The 20,327-nt window shown below is 43.2% G+C and overlaps 1 long non-coding RNA gene across 23 annotated transcripts in view; it reads left to right on the top strand.

Moving 5' to 3' along the window:
- LOC138740571 (uncharacterized) overlaps window positions 1-20,327 on the top strand; it is a 589,788-nt gene that overhangs the window by 31,298 nt on the left and 538,163 nt on the right. The window lies entirely within an intron of this gene.

Here is a 20,327-nt window from a genome sequence, read left to right as displayed (position 1 = left end):
CCATAGGTCATATTGGGACTTCCTGTAGAGATCTGGATCACCTGCACCTAATACCATTAACCTCACCCTCAGCAACCAAGGCTTTTGGTTGTGGTATTAGGAATGTATGCGTGGGCTCACACTCATCTACACAATGATGAGTGAATGATACCTGTGGCATATCAATTTAAGTTTCAAGATGTCCCACGTGAAAAAGAATCTCAGAGAGTTGTATGCAATGTCATATATGTACTCTGACAATGGATCTAAACTTTGAACTTTCTCTCTCGCCAGATGCTACTTGGGTGGTCAGTTCAGATTTGGCAGGCTGACTGCCCTGTTTCTGTGCTGTTTCTCTATTACTCTGTGTGGTGCTGTTTGCGTGTGCAATAACCATCAACTTGAAACTGGACAATGCCTTTGCAAAACAATTCCATTGAAGTGAATGAAATTCATTTTTAAGGTGGTGTACAATATGTTGACCTTTCCATATCTTACTGTATGATATATTTATTATTTATGGGGTTTGATGTATTTCAATGTGATTATCCCTTGCTCATTTTTTTGTGTTTTTTTTAATCTGTGTGGTCTTCCTTATCATGTTTTATCTTTTATATTTATTGGATTTGTTCACTGTTCTTTCCTTTAGTATTTTTGCCAACACATTTTGTCATTTCAATTGTTTTGTTTGGAGAAAAATGAATTATTTCCACAAAAGGGTGTACACTGATTTTATATCAACCTAATTGAATGCAAGTACAGGAGACTGCAGATGTTGGAATCTGGAGCAAAAATAAACTGCTGCAGGAACTCAATGGGCGAGACGGCATTTGTGGAGGGAAAGAGATAGATGATACTTTGGTTCAAGACACAGCATCAGAACTCATGAGGTGCCCGGGTTGTAGATAGGAAGAGTTGAGAGGGGATCAAGGTAGAAGAGAGATATGCAAAGGTAAGTTCAGTGTGGCAAGAACAAGCAAAAATAATGTACCTGCCTGGGCAATCATGTTCGTGAATCTTGGGTGGGAGACAGAAACTAGCAGTAAGGGTTTGGGGCCCTATTGGACTGATGGCTTTGAATGAGATTTTCAAAAGACAGGATATCCTGATGCAGGGCTGCAACCCAAACCATCAACTCTCTTGACCCTCCACAGATGCTGATTGACAACTGAGTTCCTCCAGCAATTTTAAAAAATCTTTTTGACTGCCTCCTGACGCTTTTGGTTGCACTGTGGAGTGACCCTTTATCAGTTACTTCCTGAGGTCTGAACAGTGAGAGAAGATGTAATGTATGTGTTAAGTTTGACCACTAACAGCACCTGCAACTAAAGCAAGGAATCCCATTGCTGCTTGTTTGGAATTGGGAGAAGTAAATTTTACATTTTTAAGAGATTTTTAAAATAACTTGGGGAAAATTGCTGACATAATTTTAACATGGGAGCATTAATGGATTGTATTAAGAAAGGCAGCATACAGGAAGGAGATTGAAAACTTGGCCGAATGGTGCACGAACAACAACAACGTCACCAAAACTAAGGAGCTGATTGATGACCAGGAAGGGGAAGCTAGAGATATACAATCCAGTGATCAAAAGAGGATCAGAGGTGGAGAGAGTGAGCAAATTTAAGTTCTTGGAAGTCACTATCTCAGATGATCTTTCTAGGACCCAACACACTAATGGCATAGTGAATAAAGTACATCAGAGCCTCTATTTCCTCTGGAGTTTGAGGAGGTTTGATATAACATCAGAAACCCTTGAAAATCTCAACAGATGTGTGGTGGAAAGTGTGCTGACTGGCTGCATCAAGCTGTGGTATGGGGACACCAATACCCCTGAGCATAAAGCCCTCCAAAAGGTAGTGGACACCAGCCCAGGACATCACAAGCAAAACCTTCCCCACTATCGAGAACATCTACAGGGAGAGAGCAGCAGCAATCAGCAAAGATCTACACTATCCAGCACACACTCTGCTCTCACTGCTACCATCAGGAAAGTGGTAGAGGTGCCTTAAGGCTCACACCACTGGGTTCAGGAACAGCTGTTCGCCCTTCACCATCAGACTCCTCAACAACAAACTCAATCAGGGACTCATTTAAGGGCTCTTCCTTGTGCACGTTATTGATTTTTTATTTTCTCTATTGCACAGTCAGTTTTTTTACATTCATTATTTGTTTACAATACAATACTTTATTTGTTTATATGTATATGCTGTGTACAGTTTTTGTACTACATATAAGTGGTAGGTTCTTCCTCGGCTGCAGAAAAAAATAATCTGAGGGTTGGACGTGATATCATGTATGTATAAATCTGAATCTGGAAATGGAGCACAGACACATTTCTGGAACCTGGTACCATCTTAACATTGTTACTCCTTTAGTTTTGAATTTGGTTATGTTATCGCGTCCAGAGAAATAGTCCCTTGTTGCCAGGTTATCACCAAACTGTAGTGCATTCGAGTCATAGATTTGTACAGCACAGAAATGAGCTATCCTGCCGATCTCATCAAGTTTATTGTCTTCTAAATGTACAATTACAATTCGACGAAACAGCGTTCGCTGGTCCTCAGTGTAAAACATACAGACAGACACAAACAGGCATAACACACCAGAAAACAAAATACACACACACTTCATATTGGTGCTGTGAGACCTGCTGACTTACTCCAGCACTTTGGTATATTGCATAACAATCACAGGGTCAGCAGACTTTCCTACTTAACTCTATTTCTGCTCCACTTCCAATTAACTAAGGTGTTTATTTTGATTCAGTTGTATCTGTTGCATGGGTGACCCACTTGACAAAATAATTTCATTCGCATCCCGATTCACATGTATATTTGTAGTGTGACTATCTTCATTCACCATATCAGGAAGGAACTCTCATTTGGACTGGAAATATGCAAAGTGTGCATATTTGTGACCTTCAACCTCATGGAACCCTAATTTGGTGCCAGTGTTGTCAAAATTGAAGTTAGTGCTACGCACCATTGAGCACCATCACTCCGTCCACTGTAACACTCAGGGCCTCCCAGTGGCTAGGCACTTTAATTCCACTTGCCATTCTCATAACGACGTTTTGGCTTACTGTACCAATAGGTGGCAGCCAAGTGCAAATTAGAGAAGCAGCACCAGTTCATTTCTGAATGTCAACTAGTTGGAAATATCCATGATTTTAAATCCTCAGATGTCATATTACATTTGTCCGTTGACAAATGCATGGTGCCTTGTGCCACCTTCCACACCATCAGTTAGAGTTGATGGCAAACACCTGCTACCTTCTCGATTTGCTGCTGTTAGGCGACAAGATCCACATCTATATCTGCAAATATCTCCAACCTGTTGTGGTTGAAGAACATCTGGCTTCCAGAGCTATGGATGTAATATCTGAATCTGGAAATGGAGCACAGACACATTTCTGGAACCTGGTACCATCTTAACATTGTTACTCCTTTAGTTTTGAATTTGGTCATGTTATCGCAACCAGAGAAATAGTCCCTTGTTGCCAGGTTATCACCAAACTGTAGTGCATTAGAGTCATAGATTTGTACAGCACAGAAACGAGCTATCCTGCCGATCTCGTCAAGTTTATTGTCTTCTAAATGTACAATTACAATTCGACAAAACAGCGTTCTCTGGTCCTCAGTGTAAACATACAGACAGACACAAACAGAAACACAAGCCAAAAGAAAGTTGCAAGATTAGGAAAAATAATTACTGACACTCAAATATTTTGAGTGCTTATATTTGTTAGGTTTGAAGACAATGATAGGTGATGAATATCAGGGATTATTTGGGACATCAGGATTTTTGGAATGGGGTGCAGTGTTTTGATTCAAAGAGATCCAGTTCTCAAAAGCACATGTTGACAATTTAACTTCCACATGACACTTCAAGGACTTCAAACAAGTCATTCTGATTTTATACTCTATCTTCTTCTGGCTATCCATCCCACAGGTTGATGATGATGGATCCTTTCAGTCAGTTTGTGGGGTTTGAGATCCTGGAATAGCTGTACAGGCTGATTGTTGATAGGCCCTGCTTGTTACATACTTGGCAGGTGAGGCCTGAAGGGACAGCAGGAGCAAAAGCTCTGTTATGGTGCTTCCTGGGCCTTTCCTCTGTTGCCTCTGTGAGCTGGTTTTCAGCACCGTCCACACCTTTTCTGATGGCGTCCCTCCACTGCAAATGATCTTGAGCTAGATCCTCCCATGTTGATGGGGCAATGTCAGCTTCCTTGAGGCTCCTGTCTTTACATTTGGCCAATGCAAAGAAGAATATCTCATGGTCATGATCAACCATTGTCCTGATAGCCTCTGACTGTCGACATGTAGCCTGATTTTTCAATAGAAAGTACTGTTTGCCTGTGCAACTGTACTTGGTCATTTCAAAAGCAATTACTGCTGACAACAGACTCGCCAAGGCAAATAGCGCCTTTGGAAGACTACACAAAAGAGTCTGGAAAAACAACCAACTGAAAAACCTCACAAAGATAAGCGTATACAGAGCCGTTGTCATACCCACACTCCTGTTCGGCTCCGAAACATGGGTCCTCTACCGGCACCACCTACGGCTCCTAGAACGCTTCCACCAGCGTTGTCTCCGCTCCATCCTCAACATCCATTGGAGCGCTCACACCCCTAACGTCGAGGTACTCGAGATGGCAGAGGTCGACAGCATCGAGTCCACGCTGCTGAAGATCCAGCTGCGCTGGATGGGTCACGTCTCCAGAATGGAGGACCATCGCCTTCCCAAGATCGTATTATATGGCGAGCTCTCCACTGGCCACCATGACAGAGGTGCACCAAAGAAAAGGTACAAGGACTGCCTAAAGAAATCTCTTGGTGCCTGCCACATTGACCACCGCCAGTGGGCTGATAACGCCTCAAACCGTGCATCTTGGCGCCTCACAGTTTGGCGGGCAGCAGCCTCCTTTGAAGAAGACCGCAGAGCCCACCTCACTGACAAAAGGCAAAGGAGGAAAAACCCAACACCCAACCCCAACCAACCAGTTTTCCCTTGCAGCCGCTGCAATCGTGTCTGCCTGTCCCGCATCGGACTGGTCGGCCACGAGCGAGCCTGCAGCTGACGTGGACTTTTTTGCCCCCTCCATAAATCTTCGTCCGCGAAGCCAAGCCAAAGAAAAAGACTGCTTGCTGATTATATTTGGAAATTGGTTGAATGCTGGTTCTTTGTCAATCAAGAGTTTTCCTAATCTTGCAAATTTCTTTTGGCTTGTGTTTCTGGCTTGTGTTTCTGACTATGGCCTGCGACTTCACTCAAAATCTGCAGTTCTCATGTTGCTCCTTAACACAATTTACAGCCGGAGGGAAGAACAGAAAGCCGCACACCATCAGGACATGCCCTGAGGGATAAACAAAAAAAATAGTCCCTCAAGAAGAAGCAGTGCACCTGATCAAAAAGGCCAAAAATTTAGCACTGGCTGCTTGTTGAAGTCATGATAATGAGCTGCCAGCATGAATCAGCCTCAGCCAAGTCAAATATCCTGTTTTGTATACTGTGCATTGGAAATAAAACTTTTATTTAGGTAAAGGACCTTAAAATCTGTCCATCTGACTGTCTTTCCCACTCCTTAAATTTACATATTTTCAATTTTTCAATCCAGCTGCACGTATTTTTGTAACTGTGGTGCGACATTTGATTGGATACCTCTGTACCATGAAATTTTAATCTTAATTCTCTATAATAATTTCACCATTGTTCTCTTTGAGCTCACCTCCCATTTTTTTAAATTTGTTTCTATTTTCTATTCTGTTTATCCCTTCTATTAATATCTTATTCATATCTGTTATACAATGGCACTTTGGCAGTCAGCTCTTGTGTATTAGAAGATTACATGAACATATATTGCTTAGTTATAGCTGTTGTTTTACAATAACCTACCACTTGCTTTTTCTCTGCTTTTTGAAACTTGCCTCATTCATCTTATTTTTTAAAACTTGAATGCTCTGTCCAGAAGAAGAAAAGCCAGCACATTGACTCGACATATTCCTATTCATATTATATTGATTTTTTAATTTATATTCTACACCTAATGTCTCTTCTCTTTGGCTTGGCTTCGCGGACGAAGATTTATGAAGGGGTAAATGACCACGTCAGCTGCAGGCTTGTTTGTGGCTGAGAAGTCCGATGCAGGACAGGCAGACACAGTTGCAGCGGTTGCAGGGGAAAATTGGTTGTTTGGGGTTGGGTGTTGGGTTTTTCCTCCTTTGTCTTTTGTCAGTGAGGTGGGCTCTGCGGTCTTCTTCAAAGGAGGTTGCTGCCCGCCGAACTATGAGGTGCCAAGATGCACGGTTTGAGGCGATATCAGCCCACTGGCGGTGGTCAATGTGGCAGGCACCAAGAGATTTCTTTAGGCAGTCCTTGTACCTCTCCTTTGGTGCACCTCTGACATGATGGCCAGTGGAGAGCTCGCCATATAACACGATCTTGGGAAGGCAATGGTCCTCCATTCTGGAGACGTGACCTACCCAGCACAGTTGGATCTTCAACAGCGTGGATTCGATGCTGTCATCGAATAACATCTCGAGTACTTCGATGTTAGGGATGAAGTCGCTCCAATGAATGTTGAGGATGGAGCGGAGACAACGCTGGTGGAAGCGTTCAAGGAGCCGTAGGTGATGCCGGTAGAGGGTACTGGGCTTCTCCTCCAGGGAAAAACAAGGACTGGTTCGACGAAAACAGCCAGGAAATCCAGGAGCTGCTGGCAAAGAAGCGAGCTGCCCACCAGGCTCACCTTACAAAGCCGTCCTGGCCAGAGAAGAAACAAGCCTTCCGTCGCGCATGCAGCCATCTTCAGCGCAAACTCCGGGAAATCCAAAATGAGTGGTGGACTAGCCTCGCCAAACGAACCCAGCTCAGTGCGGACATTGGCGACTTCAGGGGTTTTTACAAGGCTCTAAAGGCTATGTACAGCCCCTCACCCCAAGTCCAAAGCCTGCTGTGCAGCTCAGACGGCAAAGTCCTCCTCAGCAACAAGATCTCCATCCTCAACCGATGGTCAGAACACTTCCAATCTCTTTTCAGTGCCAACCGCTCAGTCCAAGATTCCGCCCTGCTCCAGCTCCCTCAACAGCCCCTAAGGCTAGAGCTGGATGAGGTCCTCACCCGGGATGAGACATATAAGGCAATTGAACAACTGAAAAGTGGCAAAGCAGCAGGTATGGATGGAATCCCCCCAGAGGTCTGGAAGGCTGGCGGCAAAACTCTGCATGCCAAACTGCATGAGTTTTTCAAGCTTTGCTGGGACCAAGGAAAAATGCCTCAGGACCTTCGTGATGCCATCATCATCACCCTGTACAAAAACAAAGGCGAGAAATCACCTAATGTAACATGAATGTAATAATTAAAACTCTTCCTTTTTAGAAATCTGGCAAGAAGCAGAGCAGCAGCATCGATTTATGAGTTTTAGCATTGATAGTTATTCTTTTTCTTTGGCTTGGCTTCGCGGACGAAGATTTATGGAGGGGGTAAAAAGTCCACGTCAGCTGCAGGCTCGTTTGTGGCTGACAAGTCCGATGCGGGACAGGCAGACACGATTGCAGCGGTTGCAAGGGAAAATTGGTTGGTTGGGGTTGGGTGTTGGGTTTTTCCTCCTTTGCCTTTTGTCAGTGAGGTGGGCTCTGCGGTCTTCTTCAAAGGAGGCTGCTGCCCGCCAAACTGTGAGGCGCCAAGATGCACGGTTTGAGGCGTTATCAGCCCACTGGCGGTGGTCAATGTGGCAGGCACCAAGAGATTTCTTTAGGCAGTCCTTGTACCTTTTCTTTGGTGCACCTCTGTCACGGTGGCCAGTGGAGAGCTCACCATATAATACGATCTTGGGAAGGCGATGGTCCTCCATTCTGGAGACGTGACCCATCCAGCGCAGCTGGATCTTCAGCAGCGTGGACTCGATGCTGTCGACCTCTGCCATCTCGAGTACCTCGACGTTAGGGGTGTGAGCGCTCCAATGGATGTTGAGGATGGAGCGGAGACAACGCTGGTGGAAGCGTTCTAGGAGCCGTAGGTGGTGCCGATAGAGGACCCATGATTCGGAGCCGAACAGGAGTGTGGGTATGACAACGGCTCTGTATACGCTTATCTTTGTGAGGTTTTTCAGTTGGTTGTTTTTCCAGACTCTTTTGTGTAGTCTTCCAAAGGCGCTATTTGCCTTGGCGAGTCTGTTGTCTATCTCATTGTCGATCCTTGCATCTGATGAAATGGTGCAGCCGAGATAGGTAAACTGGTTGACCGTTTTGAGTTTTGTGTGCCCGATGGAGATGTGGGGGGGCTGGTAGTCATGGTGGGGAGCTGGCTGATGGAGGACCTCAGTTTTCTTCAGGCTGACTTCCAGGCCAAACATTTTGGCAGTTTCCGCAAAGCAGGACGTCAAGCGCTGAAGAGCTGGCTCTGAATGGGCAACTAAAGCGGCATCATCTGCAAAGAGTAGTTCACGGACAAGTTTCTCTTGTGTCTTGGTGTGAGCTTGCAGGCGCCTCAGATTGAAGAGACTGCCATCCGTGCGGTACCGGATGTAAACAGCGTCTTCATTGTTGGGGTCTTTCATGGCTTGGTTCAGCATCATGCTGAAGAAGATTGAAAAGAGGGTTGGTGCGAGAACACAGCCTTGCTTCACGCCATTGTTAATGGAGAAGGGTTCAGAGAGCTCATTGCTGTATCTGACCCGACCTTGTTGGTTTTCGTGCAGTTGGATAGTCATGTTGAGAAACCTGGCCAGGAATCCTGGGCAAGCATGGCGTCGGCAAGTGCAACGACAATGGGCGCCTCCTGTTGGAGCTCTGCGCAGAACAGCGGCTTGTCATTACAAACACCCTTTTTCAGCAGAGGGACAGCCTTAAGACCACCTGGATGCATCCCCGATCCGAACACTGGCACCTCCTGGACTACATCCTGGTGCGAGAAAGTGACAAACAAGATGTGCTCCACACCAGGGTCATGCCTAGCGCGGAATGCCACACTGACCACCGGCTGGTTCGCTGCAAGCTCAACCTTCACTTCAAGCCAAAGCCCAGGAACAATAAAGTCCCCAGAAAGAGGTACAATGTTGGAAAACTGCAGTCAGACGAAGCGAGAGGAAACTTCCAGGCAAACCTCAAAGCAAAGCTCGACGTTGCAACCCGCCTCACGGACCCGTCCCCTGAAACCCTCTGGGATCAGTTGAAGACTACCATACTGCAATCCACTGAAGAGGTACTGGGCTTCTCCTCCAGGAAAAACAAGGACTGGTTTGACGAAAACAGCCAGGAAATCCAGGAGCTGCTGGCAAAGAAGCGAGCTGCCCACCAGGCTCACCTTACAAAGCCGTCCTGTCCAGAGAAAAAACAAGCCTTCCGTCGCGCATGCAGCCATCTTCAGCGCAAACTCCGGGAGATCCAAAATGAGTGGTGGACTAGCCTCGCCAAACGAACACAGCTCAGCGCGGACATTGGCGACTTCAGGGGTTTCTACGAGGCTCTAAAGGCTGTGTACGGCCCCTCACCCCAAGTCCAAAGCCCGCTGCGCAGCTCAGACGGCAAAGTCCTCCTCAGCGACAAGATCTCCATCCTCAACCGATGGTCAGAACACTTCCAATCTCTTTTCAGTACCAACCGCTCAGTCCAAGATTCCGCCCTGCTCCAGCTCCCTCAACAGCCCCTAAGGCTAGAGCTGGATGAGGTTCCCACCCTGGATGAGACATATAAGGCAATTGAACAACTGAAAAGTGGCAAAGCAGCAGGTATGGATGGAATCCCCCCAGAAGTCTGGAAGGCTGGTGGCAAAACTCTGCATGCCAAACTGCATGAGTTTTTCAAGCTTTGTTGGGACCAAGGTAAACTGCCTCAGGATCTTCGTGATGCCACCATCATCACCCTGTACAAAAACAAAGGCGAGAAATCAGACTGCTCAAACTACAGGGGAATCACGTTGCTCTCCATTGCAGGCAAAATCTTCGCTAGGATTCTACTAAATAGAATAATACCTAGTGTCGCCGAGAATATTCTCCCAGAATCACAGTGCGGCTTTCGCGCAAACAGAGGAACCACTGACATGGTCTTTGCCCTCAGACAGCTCCAAGAAAAGTGCAGAGAACAAAACAAAGGACTCTACATCACCTTTGTTGACCTCACCAAAGCCTTCGACACCGTGAGCAGGAAAGGGCTTTGGCAAATACTAGAGCGCATCGGATGTCCCCCAAAGTTCCTCATTGATAGTTATAAACCCAGGTAAAAACACAATGCTGGAGAAACTGTTTTATTCTGACTATCCATCCCATAGGATGATAATGGTTCCTTTCAGTCAGTTTGTGGGGTTTGATATGAAGATACCCCACTTCTCAGAAAAGAGCAGAGTGCGCGTGAATGGATTTAGGTGAGTAGGGGTTGCACAGATCCAGACCCACCCTCTCGACATCCCGACCCGGATCCAGTGGCATGGTGAGGTCCAAGACAGCAGGGGGATAATCTGTTACAGATCAAGCTTTGATGCAAGGGATGTCCTTTCTACAATTCACAGCACGTGTTTGCTCGATGGCCGTTCACCCTACAAGAGGTTATGTCCACCCTTTGACACGTCTTGTTTTTCATCCTGCAGTGTGCCTAGCCACCCTCCGCCAAGCCTGGTGAGGGAACCGGTTTAGTCGTGACCACCCGACCATGTAACAGGTAGTACTGGGTTACATGGCATCAGTAGCACACAGACGAGCACTCAGCAAAGATAGATACAAACCAATGTTTTGAGCGTGAGCCCTTCATGAAGGAGTAAAAAAATATAGACAAGGTGCCTGAACAAAATGTGAGGTGGAGGGGAGGGTAATGAGGAGGAACATAGACCCAAAGGCAGGAGGTAATAAGTGGATAAGAAAGGGAGGGCACACCCACAAGAAGGATGAGGAGGACTGGCTCTGTGAATGGAGAGGGAAGAAGGTGGAGAGCTGAGGGAAAGAAGACAAAGAGAAAGGGGTGGGAAGAAGAACAGAGAGTAGGCGAGCAGAAACCGGAGAAGTCCATGTTAATGCCATCCACTTAGAGTGCCCAGACAGAAAATTAATTGTCTCTCCTCCAATTTACAGGGAGTCTTGGTGGGTCTGTATATGAGGCCATGGACATCATGGGAATGGAGCGTGGAACTGAAATGGTTGGCCACTGGAAGGTCACTGTCACTGATGCAGACAGAGTGAAGGTGCTCAGTGAAGTGAGTTCCCAGTCTCTCTGATGTGGAGAAGGCCACAACAGGAGCACTGGACTGGTTGCAGTAGATCACTCCCATGGATATACATGAAGTGTTGCTTTACTTGAAAGGACTTTTTTGGGGCCCCGAATGGTGATGAGGGAAGAGATATGGGTGCAAGTGTGGCACTTCCTGCAGTCACAGGGGAACATGCTGGGTGAGGGGGGTGGCATTTGGTGGGGAGGGAGGAGTGGACGTGGGAGTCACAAAGGGAGCAGTCCATACAGAAGGTGGAGAGGGGAAGATGTGTCTGGTGTGAGGATCATGTTGTAGCTGCAAGAAATTATGGAGGATATGGGTGTCACGGTTAACACGACGCATTACAGCACCAGCAATTGGGACAAGGGTTCGTATCCCTTTCTGTCTGTAAGAAGTTTGTACATTCTTCCTGTGTCTGTGTGGGTTTTCCCCAGGGCTCCCATTTCCTCCCACCCTCCAAAGCATACCAGGGGTCGTAGGTCAATTGGGTGTAGCGGCATGGGTTTGTAGGCTGAAATGGCCATTTACTGTGCTGAATGTCTGAATTTAAATAATGTTTTGAACGCGGAGGCTGGTAGGGTAGTAAGTTATAAACTCAATTTTATGCTACAATATATCAAAATGGTGGCATAGTCCATAAATACATTGAATGAAGGGAATGATGAGATAAATTGTAAAAGTTTTGTGGAAATAAAACATTTTATGAATGACATTTTTATTCTTTATTTCAAGCAAAAGAAAAGAACAAGAATGTGTGGGTAACACTTTTTTGTATCATGTTTGATTTTGTTAGCAGGAAAGTTTGAATGAACTTTGATGTATTAGTTTTTCTTTACCTAATTCTTGTGCATTTTTAAAAAAATTCTCAACAGTTACAATGAACTTATAACAGGCTAGCATCTTTATTTAAAAGTACATTAGTCAGAATCATAGATTGACATATTTTGGGAAAGCAACGTGATCACCTTTATCATTCATTGGGATCTTCATTGTTGACCTCTGATTTTGCATGGCTCATTCACAACATGGCAATTTTTCCAAGGCAAGCATTTGTCTTGGAAAGTCTTACAAAGTCTCCCCCACCCCCAACTCACCACATGCCCTTTGAGAATCATGACCAGTGCCAATTAATCTGTAGATGTTTGATTCTGTTGCTACGTGTCATTTTTAATTCTCTGCCACAATACATCCATATGACAATATATGGATAAACACCAGGGAAGCTTCTCGGTCTGGCCTTTACCATGATTTTGTGACATTTTGGTGGATGAACAGCTCTGCATTTAGCATTCTGCAGTTTACATGGACTATTTGATTATATTTTGTTGAAATTCAAATGTGTTAAAAAATGCAAAGAGGAAAAATAATTGGACAAAAAATAATTATATTCACATCCTCTTACATCGAGGAGAAATTTTATTTACATTTTACCCTACCTCAATCTTGTCCTAACAGTGGTCTTCCCTATTTTAAAAAAAAGTTTTACTTTGTTTTATTGTTTTTTCTGTTGAAGAATGGCATTTGATAGTGTCTGAGGACTGATGGTGGAAATGCATGAATGGAATTTTTCCTGCTGCAGCTTATAAGGCTGCGGAAAGCTTAGGTCTTACTAATATTTAAATGAGTTGGATTCATGTAATAATGGTTTGAGCATATTTTGAACTATTTAGCATTCTTCATAATCAGCAGAATTTGTGCTATGATATAAAACATTCTCCTGGTGACAGTTGAGCAAAGTAAGTGCCTGTCCACGTACCAGTAAGTCAGGGCCTGTCCACATACCAGTAAGTCAGGGCCTGTCCACGTACCAGTAAGTCAGGGCCTGTCCACATACCAGTTTCATGCACTAGTCACAACCAGAAGAAAAGGAAATTGCAAGCATGTGAATGCTCTTCAAGATTTAACATTCAAAATTCAAGATTTCTTTATCATCATGTAATGAAAATAGTGCAATATCACATGTAGGCAGACGGATTTGCTATTGGCAGAAATTGCCTGACGCGCCTCTTACAGTCAGAGAGAGAGAGAAGCAAAAGGAAGTCCCCACAGAGACTTAGTTCATGGATTTGCCTGCAGCACTGCTGCAACCACTGAAGCCACACAGAGTCCAATCCAAACCAACAGCAGCTCAAGCTCTAGATCCGAGCCTCCAACACAATCAGGAAACCTTCAGCTCCCTCAACTGCCTCTTGTACCTCCAATACCTGGTACCCCTTCAGCCAGTCTCTAGCCAGTCTCCAGCAGTCTGCTGCTCAGTGTTAATCTTTTGACCGCAGACACCAGCAGCACGCAGTCTGCATGTGTTCCTCACCTCGTGTCGCCAATAGCCCGCTGCCTGTGTGTTCTTCAGCCACAGAACCCCTAACTGGTCTGTTGCCATGGTCACCGTCCCATGGGTCATCTCTGTTTCTCCTTCTCAAATGGGGGTGGGGGGAATATTCTCCCTGTTTTCTGGTGCCCTGTGCCTGTCCCCCTCTTCCCCGGAGACTGCAACCCCTCGTGGCTGCTGCAGATCATAGGCACCGCCATCTAGGGTCACTGTTCCCTCTATGCTGTGTGCGTGTGCATGTGCACACAGGCATTGCAACCAGCTCACAAAGGAAATGAATGTGCACACAAAAGGTAAGTTGCCTAAAATAATGTAGTAATTAATAATTATACTTATTGAAAATAATCTCTTCGCTAACTGTTTCTGTTAACTAGTTAGTCAGTATTTACACATTACTAATTTACATCACCTCATTTTTCCTGTTCCGGTTTGTACAGCTGTAGCACGGCTGCAGCCATGTTTGGTAGACACTGTTCATATGGTAACATTTATGAAGATCTTTTTCAAATTCTGTAGATAGCTTACTGAGTTTTTAATTGAAAAAACAATGATTCACTATGTTGAATTCAAATGTGAAAGCCGTGAAGTGCAACTGCCACACTGAAGGCACATGGGTAAGTACCAAAGACAAGAGAGAGAAAAAAAATAATTGAGTGACTTAAATATCTGTGTTATTCTGTTGTTATTTTGTGTAGTTTTAGGTCGAATATTTTGAAAACCTACATAAACTGTGCTCTGTGTGAAGATCTTCACATTACGTATCTGAATAGTTTGAATGAAATTTGATTTAACCATTTCCAGCAACTTTAATAAAAATAATAATGGGTGTTATTTTTATTAATTTATTTAGAATTTGTATCACATAAAAATAAGAAATGCTCATTGATGTTTGATTTAATGGAACAACAAACTGAACAAAGTAGTTCAAAGTATAGAATAAAATCTTAACTATATATGTTGCTTTGTAGAATGCAATCATACCTGTATTATGTTAAAACATGCCAATAGAGTTTTATTAGCCATGAGAGATAGGCTGTGCCAAAATGATCTTGAAACAATTTCATGTTTAGATTTGCACAAGCATTCAGTGACTTTTGTCACAGGAAAAAAAAATTGCACCACGTAAGATTTCTGCGCACACTGACTACTAAAAATTAGAGGGAACCCTGTCTAGTGCACAGACCCTGCAGTCACAGAATTTTTCAATAAATCTCTGTCAACTTCATTAACAGGCTGTTTAAAACCTGTATGGAGCTGACAGCAGTCAAACTGGGCAGTTGGACCCCATGGGAGTGCTGCGGCTTCAGGTGCACTGCTGGGTTGTGTTCCAATTTAAAATTAGTGATTTGTTTGAGCCGATCTTTCTTTGTGCATTTGATGAGAGAAGATATTTCACATTGTCATGGTGAAGCCTATCACTTTTTTCTACATCATTTCACAATAAAAATTTGGAATGATAGTAAGTAGATATTTCAAATTACATTCTTTTTCAGCAAAATGTCCCTTAAAGACCTTAAGGGGAAATTTCCTAACAGTCCCACTCATGCTTTCTGCTTTGGGCACAGCTGGTAGATTTTTACATTTTCCCCTTATTTTGCCCTTGGGGCTGATGTGCAACAAAAACCTTTGCTGCTCTTGTAACTGTAGCACTTGGTGATTATTACACTGGTATGTCTTCAGTCATACTTCTCAGTTTTTGAATTGATCAAATATTGGATGCATTCTTTGGGACCTCAGTGATACGCGCCAAGTCATTTACTGACCTTAAATGTTTTAAGACTGCTGGTGAAGTTAACAGAAAATGGATCTACTATCAACCAAACCCATCACTTAATTCTCCTTGTACCTGGCAGTGAATGTGCTCTCGTTATAAAATGAATAGCTCACACATAGAGTTACACATGCATGATACACAAATATTTAACCTTACCACAAGGTGATTTGATATCAGTTTGTCCATTAGAACAGTGAAGCACAGGATTAGGACATTTGGGACATAATGTCTGGATTGAACATGGTGCCAAATTAAACTGATTGTTTCTGCCTTCATTCCCCTCTGCCCTGCATATTTATGTGTCTATTTAAATGTCACTACTGTATCTGCTTTCATCATTTCTCTGGCAGCCAGTTCCAGGCACCAACCACTATGCAGATACAACTTGCCTCCCATATCTCCTTTAAACGTTCACCCTCTCTCCTTAAATACATGTCCTCAAATAATTGATGGATTTACCCTGGAAAAGGTTTCTTACAGTTTGGCCTGTCTATGCTTTCATCGTTTTATAAACTTCCATCAGGTTTCTTCCAACCCCCTGCCTCGAACACTCCAAAGAAAACGATCCAAGTTTTTCCAAAATCTCCTTCCTGCTTATCCCCTCAAATCAAGGCAGCACTTGGTACATCTCTTTTGTATCCTTTCCAAAACATCTACATCCTTCCTTTTACAGGGAAATCAGAATTGCACATAATAAATGCATTTTGAAAACGGAAATCAACATTATCTACGAGAATCTTACCTTCCAATTTAGTTAGACAATAAGAGTTATTACAAAAGGCTTGGCTCTGCCAAGATTCATAAATGTGAGAAGACAAGAACATAGGAAACGGAACATGTAATTCACTCTATTGCCTTAAATCCAGTTCTATTCACTTGGCATTGGAATCCTTTATTCCCTTGGTGAGTAGAGCACGTCGAAAGAACCAAAGACTTGCTGATCCAAACGAAGGGTTTTATTAACTAAAAGACTGGAGCATATCACAAGTAGGTCGACCAGTCCAGAATGACCTGATCTGGCTAGGAGCAATCCTTTAAGACCTGCCAGTAGGTGTGGCTCCACTCTCAGCCAATCACAGTCATCCTACACTACCATCTGTACATATACACATTGGTGATAGAATTGGTACTATCACAATGAGGAAAAAGAATAGTTAATCTTCCTATTGAAATGATGAATTATGCTTGTCTCACCAGCTTTCAGAAGAGCAAGTTCTAGATTTCCCTTTCTATAAGACAGTACTCTCGACCATCAGACTTGATAGTCCAGTTCAAGTTTTCAGTTGTGTTCCTTTTCTTTGTCAATTGACAGGCTCAGTAAACACTTTCTTTTTAACTACCCCATCAAATCCATGAATTCTCTTAAATGGTTCAAGTAAACCGTGCCTTTCTCTTCCATGCCCAATAGATCATTCAATCATTTGACAACTCTTCTGAATCTCTAGCCTTCAACTGAGCCATCATACTTATCAATACCATTGTTAAGGAGCACAAAATGTTCTGAAATTACTTAGAGCAATGCAATTGTCTTAATAAAATTAATTATGTATTTTATAAACTTACATGTTAGTTTTGGAGTAATTTGTTCAGTCGTTTGCACTGAATGCAAAAGCAAATATTGGCATTTGTTGCACTTGCCTCTCTATGTTTCATTGCATTCTCTTCAAAGGATATGATTGTGCAGAGTTTAGTACAAACAAAAGCCACTATTTGTGGTTAGGTTCGAAGCCAGTGAACAAAAGTAAATTAGAGTTTACTTGATTTTTTGTTAGTCCATAACTTGGTTAAAATGACAGGATGAAATTTGTCCTGAATGACCTTGGTGTTAATACAAGAACATTTGAGAACATCCTACTCAGCACGATCATCAATACTACAGAAGAAAAATATCAACATTTTACAGTTTTTAACACTACTGCTGGTAACGATGTTATTTTGGTGGATCAGTAACAAGTAGAACCACAGAAGCAGTTTTATATTTGACAAAATGTTCTCCAACGGTGCAAATCAGATACTTAAATATGATTTAATGTCAAGAATTTTAGATTAAACAGAAGAATTTAGTTGGAACTTTAGCATCCGTGTGTATGTGATTGAACTTACACAGCTGAAATGTGCTTGTGAAGTTGTGATTGATTTTGCAGTCAGGAAGATCAAACAATGTGGTGGAACCTTTTTGTGCATGCTTGTGATCTTCTTGTGACCAGTGTGGTCAGCTCAGTTACATCCATCAGTACATACGGTGGTAGGTGGCAGTGGTACACAGTTATCAGGAGACTTGGTTGTTATTGCATACTTAAGCTTCTAATTAGGTTACTGGGCCTTTGCTGGACTAACAGTAAAGAACTCAAACCATGTTGTTTATCTTGTCTCCATCTTTGAGGGAATTTCAATTCTTAGGACTGGCAAAGCAAACAAAATATTCAAAGATATTGGCACACATTGCACTTCAGCATCTGTGCCTGTGATTATAATTTTAATTTCAATTTCTGCTATATGAATGCTTTACTGATAATTAAGTTTTGCTTCTCTAAATCATTCTATTAAAAGTTAATTCAAGGATTATAGTAATTCCTAGTTCTCACCAGAACAGTCTTAGACTTATCACTTGGTATGGGGTAAAATGAAATTGTGTGTTAATACATCACAGACAAGCAGCAATAGAAATTCACCAAGGTGATGTTATATTTTTCTTTTCAAACATTACTTTTTTATACTACTAATAATATAACACATTAGTCAAATCAACCTCAAATATGCTTGTGTGTGTGCGTGTGTGCATGTGAGCGTGTGTGTGTGTGTGTGTGTGTGTGTGTGTGTGTGTGTGTGTGCGCGTGTGTGCGCGTGTGAGCGTGTGTGTGTGTGTGTGTGTGTGCGCGCGTGTGTGCGCGTGTGTGCATGTGAGCGTGTGTGTGTGTGTGTGTGAGTGTGTGCGTGTGTGTGCGCGTGTGTGCATGTGAGCGTGTGTGTGTGTGTGTGTGTGCGCGTGTGTGCGCGTGTGTGCATGTGAGCGTGTGTGTGTGTGCGCGTGTGTGCGCGTGTGTGCATGTGAGTGTGTGTGTGTGCATGTGAGCGTGTGTGTGTGTGTGTGTGTGTGTGTGTGCGCGTGTGTGCATGTGAGCGTGTGTGAGCGTGTGTGTGTGTGTGTGTGTGTGTGTGTGTGAAAGAGAGAGAGATACCCAAACCATTACCGCTTAGGCACAGTTCTGGAAAGTAATTTCAAAGTTCAGTCTTAGAAATGCCTTGTTAAAACATAGGCTTTTAAACTGATGCACAGAAGTAATCACAAAGGAGGTGGGAGAGACTGACTGGACTGCTGAAAACTCACGAATCCTTGCTGAGTTTCTTCCAGAGAAAAAATCCTTTTGTACAGACAGTTGTAACAACTCCCCTTTTCCATGTGTAGGGGAAATGAAATGAGAGACTTCCACGATGCTACCAAAACCCAGATACATGTCAATCAAAGTGATCTTTCCTTTGACAGGGAGAATCAGCTGAATTGTCCACTTCACACAAAGTCACTCCAAACCTCAGTGTTGCATGAGATGGCTGGTGGTCAATAATGAAAGCTGTTTCCTCCAGTGTCCCAATCATATGACTCTCACACTATCTGTATCCCTGGAAAAGCAATAAATGTTCTTTCTCTTCTCCAAAGTAGCAAATTTGGGTCCAGTCTGTACTTTTTGATGCCACCCAGTCTCTCCACAGCTGTGAATGGTTGCAGCCGGTACTCATCCAAAGTAATATTTACACTAAATGAAATAGGAGCTCATATTCATGTTCTAAAATCTAGCAAGTTGATGTGTACTTTACCAGAAGAGAGATGAATTGAAATTCATTTGCACACAAAAATGTCCCCTAAAATGTTAGTGTGTGGGCACAAGTTCTAGCTTTGCTGCAGTTGGCTTGTTAGTGTAAGGATTCATTTGCTTTCAAAATATGATTCATGATATGCTCTGCAGAATCAAGGATTAACAATGCATACTGTCACATTTCCAGGCACCATTGTGAATGAACCAGTACAATTTGATCTCATACATGGACCTCTTAAAATGATAGTTTTAAGCTTCAACCTCCTTATGGGGTGAGGCAGGCAGGGTTGTGAGGCATGAAATGTATTTTGGGTATTTTGTTGAGTGTAAAAAAAATAACATCCATCAAAAGAACTCAGGATGATAATGTTTATTGTCATGTATATTGTACAATGCACCAAAGCATCAAAATTCTTACTTGCTGCAGCCAAACAGGTACTTGTGAAAAAAAACAAAATAGTGAACTTACTTGAAAGAAAAACAGAATAAATATATACTAGAGGTAATAAATATTTGCAGAAATCCTTTGCACAAAAAAAAATTGAATTGCAATAGTTCAGACAGTCCTGGATGATCTAAAGTACATGAACTTTAATGTTCAGTCAGAGAAAGAGAAGCAAAAGGTAGTCCCTTCAGAGTCACTGAGGGTCCACGGATTCACCTCCAGCGCCCCCGCAGCTGCATAGACCAGATAAAACCATCAGCCATCAAAGTTCCAGATCCAAACCTCTGACAAGATCAGGAAGCCTTAGGAAACCTGTCTTGCATCTCAGTTCCGATATCTAGTACACCTTCAGCTAGTATCTAGCCAGTCTCCAGCTGTCCACAACCTGGTGTGAGTCCTCTGATTTCAAGTCACCAGCACCCCACAGCCTGCATGGGTTCCTTGCCTCAATTCGCCAATAGATGGCTGCCTGCCTAGACTTGAAACTTTCACTGCTAATCATTCCACAGATGCTCCCTGACATGCTACGTTTTTTCCAGCATTTTCTCTCTTTTTCTCTATGTCCAATTGTATTTTTCAGAGTTCATGAGCTCTCATCGTACTGCTCATGACAAATAATAAGCAAATCACAAATCCATTATTAGTAACTCCCTCTGCAGGCATTTGATTATTTCCAATTAACAGACCCACATCCACCTTTTAAATCATTGATTCTGGTCTGTGGACTATTTTCCATCAGGAGTGTTCTGGTTATGTTCATCTTTGCATAGATGCAATCTATGTAAG

Source organism: Narcine bancroftii, chromosome 8, assembly GCF_036971445.1.
Source record: "Narcine bancroftii isolate sNarBan1 chromosome 8, sNarBan1.hap1, whole genome shotgun sequence".
In the NCBI taxonomy this organism is placed as follows: domain Eukaryota; kingdom Metazoa; phylum Chordata; class Chondrichthyes; order Torpediniformes; family Narcinidae; genus Narcine; species Narcine bancroftii.
The sequence above is the reverse complement of the archived record's forward strand: the minus strand, read 5'-3'. Positions and strand labels throughout refer to the sequence as shown.